Genomic DNA, 12,103 nt, shown 5'->3' with positions numbered 1-12,103 from the left:
TACTCCCTGATCGTGACCTGATTCGGGGGCCTCCCTGATAGCGGCCTGATTTTATAGCAGGACCGCTGCTTTTCCTCCTGGATCAGCTCAATCCGCAGACCTGACACTCTTCATCCTTGTGTCTTTGGCTGGAAACGCGGTATAGAGTTGAATTCGTTCCCTTTTGTTCTCTGACTCAAATCAGATTGTCCGCGGGTGTGCTGGAGTGAGGGAAAGCGAAGTGTCTTCACAAGGGACGAACTTCTTGGTTTTCAGAGAATAATAGGTGTCACAGGTAGAGACGATGTAGGGCCCAGATGAAAAGGTGAGGGGATATCAGGCGGTCAAAGTATCCTGCAGTCAGCTTTGTCCTGTGCCCTCCTTGGATTCGCTGACTGTGGCTTGTTCTACAAGGTGACTCAGAGCAGAGAAAGATGGGCTGGTTGTAGGCCCTATGGAGCTTTCTGGTTGTAAGGAACTGTTCCCCAGTTTCTTCATTTCAGTAGCGATCCAAGGACAGCAACACATCAGGCTTCCCTGTCTCTCACCAAACCCTGGAGTTTGTTCAAATGCATGTGTATTGAGTCGGTGATGCCATCCAACCATCTCATCCTCAGCCACCCACTCCTCCTCTTGCCTTCAATCTTTCCCAGCATCAGAGACTTTTACACTGAGTCAGCTCTTCCCACCAGGTGGCCAAAATATTGGAGCTTCAACTTCAGCATTAGTCCTTCTGATGAGTATTCAGGACTGATTTCCTTTAGGATGGACTGGTTGGATCTCCTTGCAGTCCAAGGGGCTCTCAAGAGGCTTCTCCAACACCAGTTTAAACGCATCAATTCTTTGGTACTCAGTTTCCTTTATAGTCCAACTCTCACATCCATACACAACTACTGGAAGAACCATAGCTTTGATTAGACTGACCTGTGTTGGCAAAGGACTATCTCTGCTTTTTAATATGCTGTCTAGGTTGGTCATAGCTTTTCTTCCAAGGAGCAAGCGTCTTTTAATTTCATGGCGGTGGTCCCCATGTACAGTGATTTTGGAGCCCAAGAAAATAAAGTCTCTCACTGTTTCCATTGTTTCCCCATCTATTTGCCATGAAGTGATGGGATCGGATGCCATGATCTTACTTTTTTGGATGTTGGATATTAAGCCAGCTTTTTCACTCTCCTCTTTCACTTTCATCAAGAGGCTCTTTACTTCCTCTTCGCTTTCTGCCATAAACCTGGTGTCGTCTGCATATATAAGGGTATTGATATTTCTTGCAGAAATGTAGATTCCAGCTTGTGCTTCATCCCGGCAGGCATTTCACATGATGTACTTTGCATAGAAGTTAAATAAGCAGGGTGACAGCACACAGTCTTGACATACTCCTTTCCCAGTTTGGAACCAGTCCGTTCTTTCATGTCTGATTCTAACTGTTGCTTCTTGACCTGCATACAGATTTCTCAGGAGGCAGGTAAGGTGGTCTGGTATTCCCATCTCTTGAAGAATTTTCCACAGTTTGTTGTGATCCACACAGTCAAAGTCTTTGGCGTACTCAAGAAAGCAGAAGTAGATATTTTTCTGGAACCCTCTTGCTTTTACTATGAATCAACGGATGTTGGCAATTTGATCTCTGGTTCCTCTGCCTTTTCTGAATCCAGCTTGCACATATGGACGTTCTCAGTTTACATACTGTGAAAACCTCACAGTGAGAATTTTGACCATTACTTTGCCAACATGTGAGATAAGCACAATTGTGTGGTAGTTGGAACATTCTTTGGCACTGCCTTTGTTTGGGAGTGGAATGAAAACCGACCTTTTCCAGTCCTGTGGCCGCTGCTGAGTTTTCCAAATTTACGGGGATACTGAGTGCAGCATTTTAACAGCCAAGCCTCCCTGTCCATCACAAGAGTTTTTTGAATGTTCTTCCCAATGGCCCATGAGTTATAAGTAGTCCAGTCTGTGTGGGGAGATCACTTACATACGATTGCTTGTCCTGTGTGGTGAGCACCAGGCGTTGTTCCAGGATCTTTTAAAAATGTTCTTTCCTTGGCCTCAGGCACTTTCTTCATAAGGATACCCGGATCATTACTCTGCTGAGTACTTGAGGGAGACCCTTTCATATCCCAGCATTCTCTGTCTCCCACTGTCTCATCATTGGACCTTTCTTCATGTTTCTTTTTTTATTATTAACTTTTATTTGAGTATAGCTGCTTTACAATGTGTTAATTATGATGTTGTGTTAATAGCACAGTGAATCGGCTATACATATACATATATCCCCTCTTAGTAGGATTTCATTCTCATTTAGGTAACCACAGAGCATCCAGTAATTCCCTATGCCATCCAATAGGTTCTCACTTGCTATTTATTGTACCAGTTCAGCTCAGTTCAGTCGCTCAGTCATGTTTGACTGTTTATGACCCCATGAACCATAACACACCAGGCCTCCCTGTCCATCACCAACTCCCGGAGTCCACCCAAACCTATGTCCACTGAGTCGGTGATGCCATCCAACCATCTCATCCTCTGTCATCCCCTTCTTCTCCTGCCCTCAATCTTTCCCAGCATCAGGGTCTTTTCAAATGAGTCAGCTCTTTGCATGAGGTGGGCAAAATATTGGAGATTCAGTTTCAACATCAGTCCTTCCCATGAACACCCAGGACTGATCTCCTTTAGGATGGGCTGGTTGGATCTCCTTGCCGTCGAGGGGACTCTCAAGAGTCTTCCCCAACACCACAGTTTAAAAGCATCAATTCTTCTGTGCTCAACTTTCTTTATATCCAACTCTCACATCCATACACAACCACTGGAAAAACCATAGCCTTGAGTAGATGGACCTTTGTTGGCAAAGTAATATCTCTGCTTTTTAATATGCTGTCTAGGTTGGTGATAACTTTCCTTCCAAGGAGTAAGCATCTTTTAATATCATGGCTGCAGTCACCATCTGCAGTGATTTTGGAGAGTATTGGAAAGTATTCTAATAATTGTAACTGTTTTCAGTGGTGACCAAGTCATTGAGTCCAGACAAGACCAGCCATAATGACTCTGGAGAGCCTCTTGCAGAGCAGCTTAAGGATTACAGGAGTTAAAAAAAAAAAAAAAAACAACCCCACTGGTCCCAGACATTTACCGTCTTCCCTTCATGAGTTGTATTTTGGCTTTGGTTGGATGCACACAATCTAATGAGGGGTCTCCTCTGGTATATGGGTGCATTTGCAAGCCCGAGACTCTCTCTGTATGATATCTCAACAGTACGGGGCTACATCTGCAAAAATTGTCTCATTTGAGACAAATTGTTGCAAGCTACAGAAACCTGGATCCTTAGAGTTCTTGGTTCTCCTTCCACTGATTCCTCAGTTGAAGTTGGTGACGAAAGAAGAGCTCTTCGGATTTTCCGTACTCAGTCGAGATGTCTCTAGGTTCTAGGACATTTCTCTCTGCCCTATTCGAGTTTGTGCCTTTCTGTCCCTTATACTCTAGACCTCTGTGGATCTTACCCACATTCTGTCCTCTTCATCAGTTTTCCGGAACTGTGCATTAGGAGTCCTTCAGTCAGCAAGCACTTAGTAGGTGCTCACCAGGTACCAGGCCCTTCTCCTGGAAAACTGCTGTATCAGGAGTAAAGTCAAGGTCCCACTCCTTGGTCCATTCACACCAGGAGGCATCAAAAATAAGAGACACACACATACACACACACACACACACACACACAAATAAGAATCACAGCAGGAGAACAACCTGCCATGTTCTTCTCAGGTTCATCTGCCTGCCAGCACCTAAGGACCCCAGCAGTGACTAAAAAAAGAATTACATACCACATGGGAAAATGGGTGACTTGAGATCTAGAAGGCAGGTAACTAAGAATCAGAATTTTTTTTTTTTTAATAAAGGAGTACTTTAGGTAAGCAATAGGTCTTAACTTAGAGAGTCCATGTGTTGTACTCTTCTTCAAGTGATGTATGGCTACATTCAGGAATATCTCCTAAAGGTACTGACACATTCCCTTTGGCTGGTAATCGAGAACTCTCCTATAAAATCGAGAGCTGCCCTACAAAAATATGGGCATTATTATTTCTACTTAATTAGAAATTCTCCAGGCAAAGATTATTCGTTAATTGAACCAATTTAATATCAAAGAACTTAAAGTTAATGATATATCTTCAAATCGCGATTGGAGCTGAGTCGTGTGTGATAAATGCTGCTTAGAATCACACATTAGATAATACCTAAAAACGTTGACCTCAAATTGAAAGGGGAATAATTAAGTCACTATGATTTCTTAACTCAAAAGACTTAATCCTGATTTAAAAGATATTATATGGTATATTTAATTTACTGGGACACATAATTTTAAATTTTATAAATAATAAATCTGAAAGTAACCATGAGGTAGTTTTTAGACCAAAATAATTAAAGTAGTGTGGTGCATACCAGGAGTCATCTCTGGGAGCATAACAGGACAAATATTTTCTATGTAATTATACATCAACTATTAGAATTCTCTAGCGTGTTAAAAGTATTCGAGAGTCATCCTTATTATCAACTTAAATTTTATTCTTGTTTGTAGCATGGAGAGCTCTAATATCTCTGAAGCTAAACCTTTTTTATATTCCTGAGTTACATTTCAGCAAAACAAAGTTAAAGGAAAAAGCAAAAAAAGACCCACGTGGTTGCTATTCACTGAGATAGAAAAGGTGGTTCAGAACTCCGCTTTGGAGAGAGGCTGAATGACATACGTGTGGGAAAGCTGGGTGCCTCTGTGCTTGAATTCAGACTGGACCTGGGACTGGGTCAAGGCCAGAACACAAGACTAAGCATTCTTGTCCTAGGGCAGCCACCCAACCGACAGCACCCACACAGCAGTTCTGGGAAGCTTTTGAGAATATTCCCCTCTCTTTGCAGCATTTCCCATCTGGTTCTCCATCCTCCAACCACACGGAAGGATTCTTCCCCTCTGTGTCCTGACAGAACACGTTATGCTCCCTGCAGGGCACAGGGAGCCAGGCAGGAGCCAAGGGGGCAGCTGCACTGCCTCGATGGGTTTCTAGCAAAGGAGCGTGGAAATCCCATGGACAGAGGAGCCTGGTGGGCTAGAGTCCGAGGGGTCGCAAAGAGTTGGGCAAGACTCAGCCGGTGAGCACGAGCACCAGGCGGTTCCACCACTCCGACGGATCCAAAGCACACCTGAGTGCCCGCCAAAGCAACCCGCAGGAGGCCAGAGGGCAGAGGGCAGCCGGCGCCGCGGAGGGCGGAGGATGAAAGCCTAGACAGTCCTACAAGCACAGGGCCTGACTGGCCTGCACTGAGAAAGACCTGAGTAAACCTCCATCTAGGTTACCCTTGCAAATACTCTCTCTTCAGTGGCATTGGTGGTTCAGTGGTAGAATTCTCGCCTCCCACGCGGGAGACCCGGGTTCGATTCCCGGCCAATGCATTGAGGTTGTGTTTCTTTTGGTCCTCGCTGGTTCCATACAGGAGACCTGGGCTGGGAGATTCCCCTGGAGAAGGAAATGGCAACCTACTCCAGTATTCTTGCCTGGAGTAATCGGCCCAAGGGATGGCAAAAAGTCCAAAAGGACTGAGCGACTACCACACATATAGCTTCTCTACATCCTACAGAGAGCGGATTCCAGGTGCCTGAAGGGCCAAGAGGGCCCTCTTCCGGACGGTAAAGCTGTTCGCTGGCCTTGGAAGACAGGTCCCACAGAAGTTAGCTTTGAGAGGGACGCCAAAACAAAGGAACAATCCCGAGATATCCGCACGTTACTATCAAGTGATGTCATAACTCTCATCCAAAGAAAGAATGTGATGTTAACTGGGCACTTAGGTACAGAATATAGGATGTTCGTATTTTTGCAAACTTTTGGTATCTTACAAAAGCTTTTGGTTTGGGATTTTAATGAATTTTTGGAACGGAAGCCTCACATTCTCTTTGAATGGAAATTCTGTTAAGTAAGAGTCTGGGTTTACCATGCCAGGAGAAAAGAGTGGAGGCCAGAGCTGGCCAGCCCAGGCTGCCATGGCATCTCAGCTCCAACAGCCAGCCTGAGGTCCAGGACCCTGAGGCCCGCACTCAGCGGCATTTAGAAACTCTGTGCAGAAATGTTCTGCACTGGACCTTTAAGCAAAATACAGTCCCGATCTGGGCAGGAAGAGAGAGACTCGTGTGCGTGCAGACGCTGGAAGAAAGAAAGTTTTCCCTGACCGGGAATCGAACCCGGGCCGCGGCGGTGAAAGCGCCGAATCCTAGCCACTAGACCACCAGGGAGCTGTAGACAAACAGGCTTGTTTAGCCTCTGCAGGTGAAAGGTGAGTGGAAGATGACCCTTCGGAAAGTCAGCAAGCTGGAAAGGCGACGTCGCAGCGGCCCAGGGCTGTGTGCAGCTGTGCAAGGCTCCCAGCCCTGCCCTCGCGGCTCATCGGCCTTCACCTCTCCTTTCCTGGGCGTCGCTTTTGCTCTGGGGCAACGACACAACGTAGCGGACTGGGTCCCTCCTGGTCTAGCGGTAGCGCTGCGTGCTGCCGAGCCCAGGTCTTGCTCTCTTTGTGAACCTCGGTTTTCTCTGTCGTCAGGCTCGGTGATGAGTGGCGGATGATGAGCGGATCCGTCCACCTCCAGATCTCCTAGCGCTGAATTAAGAGACTTGCAGGTGGTCACCACTCTTCCTCCAGCTGCGTCCCCTGCCGCACCCCGTGCCTTTCGCGCTGTTGGTTTGCCAATGAGAAGGCACATCTCCGGGGGGAAAAAGAAAGAGGAAGCCTGTTTCCGCCCGGTTTCGAACCGGGGACCTTTCGCGTGTGAGGCGAACGTGATAACCACTACACTACGGAAACGGACAACCCCTATTCCTGAACACTGTATCCATGAAATCCCCAGGTCCCGCCACCACGAACCACACCACCAACTCTTAAGACTCAAAGAGGAACCTTGGAGCCCCAGGCTCTCTCAGGCACGGAGACGGCGGCTCCGAGGGCCCTGCTTTAGGGTTCCCCCTCTGCCCTGAAGTGAGGCCCCTCGGGCCCCCACAGGTGGCCTTCGGGGCCCCGCACCCAACGCAGAATCCTCAGATCCTCAGCTGCGCACCCTGAGTTCAGGGGTCGCCCCCGCCGACTCCCCAGCTCCCGGCAGCAGCAGGAGGCGGGGACGGTGGGTGCGCCCGAGGCCCAGGTGACCCCGAAACCCAGCGGTGTGGAAGCCGCCCCTCCCGGGCTGCGGACCCGCGCCTCGGTGGTCCTCTTCTCGGCGCCGGCGATCAGCGCTCCGTGCTCTCAGGAATGACCGACGCTTCCAATCCACCCGGGACGCGCCCTCGCCGCTGTTCCTTAGCACCTGACTCCTGTGCTCTTTCTCTGAAAGTCCGTTGGGCGCATCACTTCTCCGGTGTCCTCCTGGCAAAAGGGAGTCTCTTTGGTGTTGCCTAAAATGGCACCCCCACCGTCCCTGGGTGGGCTCGAACCACCAACCTTTCGGTTAACAGCCGAACGCGCTAACCGATTGCGCCACAGAGACAGCATTACAGGGTTCACTGGGACTCTCTATGGAGTAGACACTCATTCCCGGGGTGAGCGCTCTGTCCGCCAGAAAAACGGTGCCACTTCCCTGCCCCTACCCGCCACAGATGCCAGCGCTACCAGAGAAACCGCCATCTAGACCTCAAACCTTCCAGGCCTGAACCAAAATAGATCCAAGGACAGCTGAACACCGGCTTGCTCCCATGATGGCTCTTCCCGTTTCCTTGCCTACACCCAACGAATGAGTTTGCCCACCCTGGCAAAGGCCTCCGGGGCAGAGGTTGGGCTCAGTTTCCTGCGTCCACCAGGCGGTTTCCACCAGAGTGGGCTTCCCTTGGGGTTCAGATGGTAAGAATCCGTCTACAATGCAGGACACCCTGGTTCAATCCTTGATTTTGGAAGATCCCCTGGAGAAGGGAATAGTCACCCACTGCAGTATTCTTACCTGGAGAATTTGGACAGTGGAGCCTGGCAGCCTATAGTCCCTAGGGACACAATGAGTTGAACAGGACTGAGAGACATTGACTTCTCTTTAAGTGAGTATAGCTCGTTTGTCTGAGTGTTTTCTTTAAATGGTTATTTTTACTCACATTGTAAATTTAACAAATATACACTTGTTGTGAGAATAACTTCAGTTCAGTTCAGTTCAGTTCAGTTCAGTCCCTCAGTCGTGTCCGACTCTTTGTGACCCCATGAATCACAGCACGCCAGGCCTCCCTGTCCATCACCATCTCCCGCAGTTCACTGAGACTCACGTCCATCGAGTCCGTGATGCCATCCAGCCATCTCATCCTCTGTCGTCCCTTCTCCTCCTGCCCCCAATCCCTCCCAGCATCAGAGTCAACTCTTCACGAGGTGGCCAAAGTACTGGAGCTTCAGCTTTAGCATCATTCCTTCCAAAGAAATCCCAGGGCTGATCTCCTTCAGAATGGACTGGTTGGATCTCCTTGCAGTCCAAGGGACTCTCAAGAGTCTTCTCCAACACCACAGTTCTAAAGCATCAATTCTTCGGTGCTCAGCCTTCTTCACAGTCCAACTCTCACATCCATACATGACCACAGGAGAAACCATAGCCTTGACTAGACGGACCTTAGTTGGCAAAGTAATGTCTCTGCTTTAGAATATACTATCTAGGTTGGTCATAACTTTTCTTCCAAGGGTAAGCGTCTTTTAACTTCATGGCTGCAGTCTCCATCTGCAGTGATTTTGGAGCCCCCCCCCCAAATATCTGACAGTTTCCACCGTTTCCCCATCTATTTCCGATGAAGTGATCTGACAAGATGCCATGATCTACATTTTCTGAATGTTGAGCTTTAAGCCAACTTTTTTTTCTCTTCTTTCACTTTCATCAAGAGGCTTTTTAGCTCCTCTTCATGTTCTGCCATAAGGGTGGTGTCATCTGCATATCTGAAGTCATTGATGTTTCTCCCGGCCAATCTTGATTTCAGCTTGTGTTTCTTCCAGTCCAGCGTTTTTCCATGATGTGCTCTGCATAGAAGTTAAATAAGGCAGGGTGACAATATACAGCCTTGACGTACTCCTTTTCCTATTTGGAACCAGTGTGTTGTTCCATGTCCAGTTCTAACTTGTTGCTTCCTGACCTGCATACAGATTTCTCAAGAGGCAGGTTAGGTGGTCTGATATTCCCATCTCTTTCAGAATTTCCACAGTTTATTGTGATCCATACAGTCAAAGGCTTTGGCATAGTCAATAAAGCAGAAATAGATGTTTTCCCTGGAACTCTCTTGGCTTTTTCCATGGTCCAGCGGATGTTGACAATTTTGATCTCTGGTTCCTTTCCCGTCTCCAAATTAGAAATATATGAAGAAATAAAAGAAGAGTTCTCCTGCCTCCATTCCCACTCCACCACTGACAAACTTTATATGTTACAGGTAAGAGATGGTGGCGGCTTAGGAGTGTGATGAGCGCTGTGGAGAAAACTAAGGGACCCAGGAAAACCCCGCCTCCTGCCCTGACAACCGTCTGCCCACTCTGGGCTACCGCAAAATGGTGAAGGCAAAGAAAAAGAAAATAACACTCTTTATTTGACAGAAATTTTACCTCCAGATGGGACACTCTGGTTAACCTAAACAGAATTGCCACCGGTTTGTGGTAGGGACTTAGGGCGTCCTCCCTGGCGCCAAAACCTAAAGTGGATTTCACCTTCATTTTCTGAGGTGAGAGTGAGCTGAGTTGATCAAAGGAGAGGAGCAGAGAAGAAAAGCGAGAGGGGATGAGCACCCACAGGAGTCAACCATATTGGAGTCTCCTCCGGGCCTTAGAAGAACTGCCCTGAGCTTATGGGTGGGACGTATGGAGGCTAAAGAAGCATATCCGATTCTCTGGCGATGGAGGCCAGGTGGCTCCTGAGGGGTTCCATGGTGTAATGGTGAGCACTCTGGACTCTGAATCCAGCGATCCGAGTTCAAAATCTCGGTGGGACCTTTCTGGCTAGTTAGAAGAAGAACACTTTTACTCTCCGAATCGGACCCGGAGGTCTCCTGCCCCTCTCAGCGGCGTGGTTCACATGGACACGGCGGACAGGTGTGAGGACCGGCCTGGGGGCGTCCTTGCTGGACCCGGGCGGCTCTGCCCATCTCTGCCTCCAAGCCCCGGCCAGGGGCGCAGCAGCGGCCCAGCCACTACCGCCCCTTGTCGGGTCCCCTGGGCCTCTGGAATGAAAGGCAGAGGGCTGAGCCCTTGGAGTCCTTCCCCGTGAGGGGGCTTCCCACTTCGAGTCTTGTAACTGCACACGTTGTCCTTGAGAGTAAATTGGTTGCGGGGATGAGCTGCCATGTCAGATATTCGCATATTAGATGATTTTGAAAAACATTTACCCCCATGTTGAAAGGGGAATATAAGTAACTATGATTTCTATAACTAAAAGACTTAATCTTCATCGGAAAAATATATCGTATATTTAAATTTCTGTGGCACATAGTTTTTGAATTTTATAAATGGAAATATTTTTTGGAATTAGTTTGCTTATGGGAAACAAAGCAATACAGGACATTTAGGCAGTTCTTTCATTAGGATTTTGAATAGAAAATAAATGCAAGACTTCTACAATCTGGAATAGTATGGCACCAATATTTTCCACATTTTTAGAAAATCTGAAAGTCAACATGAAGTAGTTTTTAGACCAAAATTATTAAAGGCTGGGTAAGGCATACCAGGAGTCATCTCTGAGAATATGACAGGACAAATATTTTCTATACAATTATACATCAATTATTAGAATTATCTAGAGTGTTAAAAGTATTCAAGATTCATCCTTACTATCAATTTGAAAGTTTTTCTTGAACGTAGCCTGGAGAGCACTCATTTATCTAAAGCTAAACGTTTTTTATATTCCTGAGTTACATTTCAGGAAAACACAAAGTTCAAGGGGAAAAAAAAAAAAAAAACCCACGTGGGTTGTATTCACTGAGATAGAAAAGGTGGTTCACTACCGCACTTTGGAGAGAGGGAGAGTGGAATATGTGTGGTAAAGCTGGATGCCTCTGTGCTTGAATTTGGACTGGACCTGGGACTGGGTCAAGGCCAGAAGAACACAAGACTAAGCATTATTATCTTGGGCTTAGACCCACCTGACAGTGTTGTAGCCATGCGTTCCGGGATACAAACTCACTCAGATGGACAATGCAGATAGTGGAATGCAGTTTATTACACCGGCGGGCCCAAGGCAGAGTCTCCTCTTAGCCAAGGACCCCGACCAGCATTTGTGAAAATCTTTTATACCCCATGTGTACGTGTCTGAACCCGCCACTCCAAATTCCTTGAGACTTACATAAACCAAGGAAAATACAATCCAAATAACCCCATCATTCACGTGCTATGTGCTCATGTGCTCAAACAGTCAAACAATTAGCCAATAATCAATAAACCGACGTTACACTCTGATTGATACAGAAAAATTTATGGCCTCTCTGGAGGAAGGGGTGATTAGTGTATGTTTTCTCTTAGGCGGTGAGTAACCTAGATCCGATCTTCAAGGTTCCCCTGTCTGGAGGGGGTCTTATCCTTCTGTTGTTGTTTTCATAGGCACTAAACACAGAGTTCAGAGTCCATTGGAAAGGTGGGCGAGCATGATCAGCATGAACAGGCCTAAGAGGGAGTCCAGGCCCTATGAACTCCTTCTTCAAGAGCACCCACACAACAGTCCTAGAAAGCTCTTGAGGATACTCCCTCTCCCTTGGACACGTTCCCATCTGGTTCTCTATTCACCAGCCACAGGGAAGGACTTTTCACCTCTGTGTCCTTGCAGAAACTTTATGATCCCTGCAGGACACAAGGAGCCAGGCAAGAGTGAGGGGGCAGCTGCACTGACCCAATGGGTTTCCAGCAAAGTAGCAGGAAAATCCCATAGAAAGAGGAGCCTGACTGGCTACAGTTCATGGGTTGAAAAGAATCAGACATGACTGAGCCAGTGGGGGTGAGGATGAGGTGGTTCCACCAATCAGATGATCAAAACACCACTGACTGCCCACCAAAGCAACCTGCAAGAGGCCAGAGGGCAGCCAGTGCTGCGGAGGGCAGAGGATGAAAGCCTAGACCATCCTCCAAGCACAGGGCATGACAGGCCTGCCTGCACTTGGAAATCAGCTGAATAAAACACCAT

The 12,103-nt window shown here is 47.5% G+C and overlaps 5 non-coding genes across 5 annotated transcripts; 2 read left to right on the top strand and 3 right to left on the bottom strand.

Annotated features, from left to right (window-relative positions):
• Positions 1-5,333: 5,333 nt before the first annotated feature.
• On the top strand, positions 5,334-5,404 carry TRNAG-CCC. The gene has a single exon. It is a non-coding gene; the product is annotated as a tRNA-Gly (tRNA).
• Positions 5,405-6,166: 762 nt separating this feature from the next.
• TRNAE-UUC lies at positions 6,167-6,238 on the bottom strand. Its single transcript has one exon. It is a non-coding gene; the product is annotated as a tRNA-Glu (tRNA).
• A 493-nt stretch (positions 6,239-6,731) lies between these two features.
• TRNAV-CAC lies at positions 6,732-6,804 on the bottom strand. Its single transcript has one exon. It is a non-coding gene; the product is annotated as a tRNA-Val (tRNA).
• Positions 6,805-7,406: 602 nt separating this feature from the next.
• TRNAN-GUU lies at positions 7,407-7,480 on the bottom strand. The gene has a single exon. It is a non-coding gene; the product is annotated as a tRNA-Asn (tRNA).
• Positions 7,481-9,854: 2,374 nt separating this feature from the next.
• On the top strand, positions 9,855-9,927 carry TRNAQ-CUG. Its single transcript has one exon. It is a non-coding gene; the product is annotated as a tRNA-Gln (tRNA).
• The last annotated feature ends 2,176 nt before the right edge of the window (positions 9,928-12,103 follow it).

This window comes from Capra hircus, unplaced genomic scaffold (genome assembly GCF_001704415.2).
Source record: "Capra hircus breed San Clemente unplaced genomic scaffold, ASM170441v1, whole genome shotgun sequence".
NCBI lineage: Eukaryota > Metazoa > Chordata > Mammalia > Artiodactyla > Bovidae > Capra > Capra hircus.
The sequence above is the reverse complement of the archived record's forward strand: the minus strand, read 5'-3'. Positions and strand labels throughout refer to the sequence as shown.